Genomic DNA, 6,000 nt, shown 5'->3' with positions numbered 1-6,000 from the left:
CGACTACGAAACAAGCTATTGGATATGCAACTCCAGAGTACCATATGACCGAAGAGGACTTCCTAGCATTGCAATCTTCCCTCTTTCACTCCAAGAGGACATGCAGGCATTGCAATCTTTCCTCTTCACTCAAAGAGGAAGATAGAACCTCAAAGAAAAATAGTTGAGATCCACCAGGATGGGATGTCATCCTCTATGCATGAGTTGATGTCATCAAAGATAAAGCTATAATACACTATACCACTGAACTGAGTATTTCATCATGTACATTATAGTTTGTTATAAAATTTCATTGTTATAATATTTTAAAGTCTCTTGAGCCCATTTCTAGTATGTACGTCCATGAATTTCATGCAAAAACATTGCATCCATTTCTAATATGTACCTCTATCAATTTCATGCAAAAACATTGGCTTCAAACCCCTCGTCCATTTATGATGTATTTGGAGGCCACTTTCCCCAAAAAGTTTCTTCCAAATGCACTATAAAATGGATGAGGGCTAGAGGCAGGGCTAGAGGCGTCCTTTTTGCATGAAAATCATAGATCTTGTTTGATGAAAATAAACTAAAATTTGGAACAGTTTGAATAGATCAAAACCCTAGCCAAGATTTCAATGGATATAAACTTGACTCTTCTTTTTTCCAGTATTATTTGAGGATTGGAGATGAAAGGAATCGTATGATCAAAATTTGTGCAAAAAAGAGGTCTCTAGACTACCACTTTTTGCATCATACAAGATAAAAGATGCAGAGCAAGATCCAAGCTAGGGAGCTATGGAGCTAAATAGCCCTTGGGATGATCCAAGGTCTAGCAAAGTATCAAAAAACAATTGGTGGACATGAGAATCATGTGGATATGTGAAACATTTGTCTTGTATAGCATGTTCAAGTGCAAGGTGATCAAATAATATACTAAAGTTCTAGAAGAAGGTGAAAAGCTTATCATTCATGTAAATAGAATCCATCACATGTACTATCTCAAAACTATCCTATCACCATGTTTCCTATTGGAAAATCGGAGATCATGAAGTTGGGGGAACTAAGCCAACCATTGACGATAAAGACAATGAATCCAAATACTGACAAGTTTTGCTAGTGAACAATGCCTTGTCTTATATCCTTTCTGAACACACGGTTGGATCCCTCCATGCAATATTAGCTATTGTAGAGCTTTCTATTTCCAAAGAACCAATGCTTAGGGAGAGAGATATTAAAACTTAGATTGTTAGGCTAGCAAAGTAGTATATACTAAGTGATGTTGTATCACTTAGGATCTCCTACTAACTACAAATTGTACAATGGAGTTTGGAATAAATAAAATATATACTTGAAATGTTTAGGTAGTTGGTTTTATTTCCTTCTTGTCTTGAGTTTAATTTTATAGATATGGATGCCTTGTAGCAATTCTAAGATTACTAAATTTCATGCTTGTTTGGTAGCACTGTAGGATTGAAAAGTGTCCTTTTGAGGGTCAAGGAAAAAACTCATAGCTCCTTTTCACAAATAAGAAAAGGGTTTGGAAAATTTGTACAATGGAGTTTGGAATAAATATATACTTGAAATGTTTATGTATTTGATTTTATTTTCTTCTTATGTTGAGATTAATTTTATATGAGATGGATGCCTTGTAGCAAGTCTAAGATTACTAAATTTCATGCTTGTTTGGTAGTACTGTAGGATTGAAACGTGTCCTTTTGAGGGTCAAGAAAAAAAATCATACCTCCTTTTCACAAATAAGAAAATTGCCAAACCCTTTTCCAAGGCATATGTATACAACTAAAGGTATACAGAAAATTCTAAAATGGAGTAAAGAACAAGGCATGTGATGATGAGACCATCCACAATGGACATAAGGATTTACAACTTTGTATGTAAAATGGAAAATAAAACTGTGGGAGTTGTACTAAAACAATTTGATGAATCTTTGATAGCATAGAAAAGTGAAAATGCATGCTACATATTATGCAAAAATGAAAATTGCGTTTAGTAATTAGATCACTAAATTAGGCATGGTTACATACAATTTTATAAGCTAGCCATAAAGATACGGTTCTAATGTTGATCCATGATGATAAAACGGTCCAAATTATTAGACTTAAACTAGCATAATCATATCATGGTGTTCTATAGGATTTTTTTTTGAATGAGTCTTCCATTCAAAGAGCTTATTAAGTATTAGTTTGAATTTGTAAACATGTTTGCATAAGAAAATATGTTGATAATGAGTCTTAGGCCTCTATTCTTCATATTTGTATGCACTTTGACTGAGCTAGATGGCAATATAGTGATTCAAACTAGTGTTATACACATGATTGGCCCTCTTAAAACCATATTTTATCCCTTGAAATCATGTAGAAGGTACATAATAAACCTTGTATCTAGTATTATAGTGATATATTTCACCAAAGCCCGAAATTACCCTTTTTGCCATCATTTAAAAAAAAGAATACATTCCCTATAAGTGAATATGTAGCTTTGAAATTAGATCTAGTATCAAGCCAAAATTTGTCTATAGATAGTTATAATATGCAATGTCTTGAATGGGAAAACAACTCACAACAAATGAAATCGTCCATTTTATTTGTATGTTGAAAACATTGCTTGTAATTTGTATGTCAACTTAGCCTTTAAACTTTTTGTTAAAGTCAGAACTTGGATTTGTATTTGCTATTCCAAAAAAATCTAAGTTTTTAAAAGAACATTGGTTGACATAGCAACAATTAGAACTAATTTTATCTCTACCAATGTTTCTATAATTCTATGAAGTTGGTTAGTTAAAAGGACATAAAAGTGTCCAAGGACAATTTAATGTCCTATTACCAAACTAGTGCTAATGCACACAAAACTAAATAAATGGCTTTGGAAGGCAATAAAGATCTTGCTAGAAAAAAATTTTAAGAAAGAAAGAAAGCATATTTGTGTTTCATGAACAAGATACAAAATATTCATAGAGATTCCATAAGATGATGCTTACAAATAGGTATATGTACATGCCAGTCAACAGACTCTTTAGACATCCCATAGTAGCATCCTCATAATAACCTACTACCACTCCTTATCGGCACATAATATTGTTGTAAACAGTCCACTATACCAACATCATCGTTGCTCATATACAACTGCCAACAAGTAGCACGAGTAGAAAAAAACCTAGATGTATCCCTTAGGATGTCCTTATTCCACTTTGAACTCAACACAAACTAATCCATCAACCCCACCAATCTATAGACTTGGCCACTCTACCCCAAACCCTCCCAGTAACTGAGCATGCCCACAAAAGATGATTGTATCATCCACATTTCTCCAACAAAGAAGACAACAGGGATTAAATTGCAACTACCTCACCATCCTACCACTCAAGATGCATCACTTTCCAAAGGGAAAAGCTAGCTTTCCCAACCTAAAACCCACCCCAAACATCTTTGAGTTGACCCCCCTCCCATTTCGGAGACCTTCAAAAATTTCTTTTCTCGCTAAGCTTCACAAATAGAGACTAATTGTTTGGTAAAGTCTTGCAGGCCCTCTTGCCATGATCTTCCTCAAGCTAAACTTCCATAGATTCCACCGGATTTTGTTTGTGTGGCTAGATTCCATCAGTTAATTCGTCAAATTAGTAGATGGAAAACAATTTGTAGGCCAATCCTAAGGCACATTTGCTAAAATCTCAAAAAGTAGAGCCGTCTCCCCATTTGAAAGACTAAATTGATCCTTGGTGACCACTATCTACCTCCAATAGGCCCTCCTAACATCTCATAGCTTAATCCATGAATTTTGACCTTTCCTGTTAATATTGCGTGCACACTACAAATTAATCAAAGAAAGAGCCTTTCCATTCAAAGTCATAGCATAGCTCCACCAAAAATTATCAGGTAAGCTGGCCACGATGCCACATTCTTCCTTTCCATAACGTCAATCAGCTACACTCCTCCCATGCCTCCACTAGCCTCCCAACCAAATCAAAACCCATTATTTTAAGCAAGAACCATGATCATACCAAGTCATGTTCCCTACACAACCAATTGCTTTCCCTACACCATGCTCGATAAACTGTTTTATGTATTCCACCCACGAGCCTTGGACCCCAAAAAGTTTGGGCAGCCATTTACAAATTAATGCAACATTTCCTCGATCAATGTCTTGTACATCCAACCCACCACAAACATTAGGCACCTTAATAGCCTCCCATGGCATATAGCCACTTCCTTTTCTCCCTCTCTTCTAGCTCTAAATAATATGTCCATGTCAAGCTAATGAGATTTCCTAAACTGCCAGATTGCAGCCAGATATGCAGTAGTAGACAAAAGAACATACTTTAGAATTAAATTTCCAGCATTCCAATCCATTTGTACCATTGCCTAACCTTTTGTATTATCTTATCTTACCTTATTGCAACTTCCCTTTCAACACAATAATAGCAAGATCATTCAACCACCCTAGCCTATTGCCTCGATCACTCCTTAAAGCAAACATCTTGGTCCAGCTACACAATGATCCATAGACATCACAAGACCTTTGCAAAACCCCACATACTTACTACGTTTAATTTCCTTTTTCAATTCACCATAAACCTTCCATTTCAGCATCCTTTGCTTATCCTTTCCAAATTTTATATGAGGTTGACCTTAATTCTATTTATTGTAGAGTTTATCAATAGATTCTACACAACTTTCTCTATCATTCCCAAAGGAAGATGATGTTGGCATATGAGGATTATATGCATTATTTTTTCAAGATGATGCTATGGCAATGCATTCTTTTTAAGGATTTGCTTTAATGTTGCTATTGCATCTGTAGTGATTCTTCATCGTTGAAACCTGTAGGCATTTCCATGAATTTTATGGACCACTATCTCTTGCGTCTGCCCAAATGGTCTAGTATGTACTACTACATGATAGCCTAGTCAACCAACCACTGATATCCTCATTGCAAATGGTTATCCTATTAACCATGGGTATTAATTGATGTTTACAAAGCCTTGACATTAGGTTTTGATCAGCCTATCAAGGGAAGCAAGGAAACTCTTGAAGATGGTTTTGTCTATTAGGCCCTATCTTACTCCACATATCAAAGTTTTTGGCCTCACAATCACCTTTGGTAACTCTTCTAATGCAAACTTTCCTACAATAGACTTACATGAGAGTCCTTGCCATTTTTTTTCTTTAGATAATATTACATGTCTCTTGGATTCTGGAGTTAGTGCCATGATTTTGCGCTCACATACTATCTTTTTGAGAATTTCCCATGTGTGGGACCATTGCCCTTCTCATCTATAGAGTCGAATGTTGTGTGGGCTTGATGAATGTTTGATTCTTTATGATATATTGGAAATGGAAATCTCGCAAGCATCCTTTGAAGTAAATCGATGGTGAATGTGGTTGAAGTATTGCAATAAAGTCCAACTCTGGATTGTGGATTACTACCCACCAGTTGGATGTGTCCAATTAGGCACTCATGAAGTATGATGAAAAAGGTCCGATCTCACATGAAGAGGATGCTGAGACAATGTAGAGATGGCAATCTATGATGAGAGCCAGAAAGAGGATGAAAATGATGAAAGTGATGGATATGATAGTAGTGAGAACATCAACTTAGTGAGGAAGCCAAAGGAGATGGATATGACACTGATCTTGCCTTAGAAAGCTACATAAAAAGACCACGAAGATATTTAAAGGTATGAAAACTTATCCCTAATTTTCTTCATTTCTTTAACAAACCTTTTTTTAATTTTAATTAATTTAAAATTTTGAATCTCATAATTATTTTATCTTTTTATAGGGGATGAAAAGGAGGAGGATGAGGAGAACATAGCTAGAGTGGAGAATATAGGAAGCTCATCTCAAGAAAACAAAGCTGCTCTCACTATCCATCGGATGAGTACAATAAACTAGAAAGAGACCAAGCTACCTAGCGCCTGCAACATAAATGAATTAGAAAATCTCTCCTTGCTCAAATGAATCTCTGATCTAAGTGCAACACATGTATCCATGGAGAGAACCTATT

The sequence above is a fragment of the Dipteris shenzhenensis genome, chromosome 11, assembly GCF_047967505.1.
Source record: "Dipteris shenzhenensis isolate YYH24624 ecotype China chromosome 11, Dip_SZ_1.0, whole genome shotgun sequence".
NCBI lineage: Eukaryota > Viridiplantae > Streptophyta > Polypodiopsida > Gleicheniales > Dipteridaceae > Dipteris > Dipteris shenzhenensis.
This window is presented reverse-complemented; position numbering follows the sequence as displayed.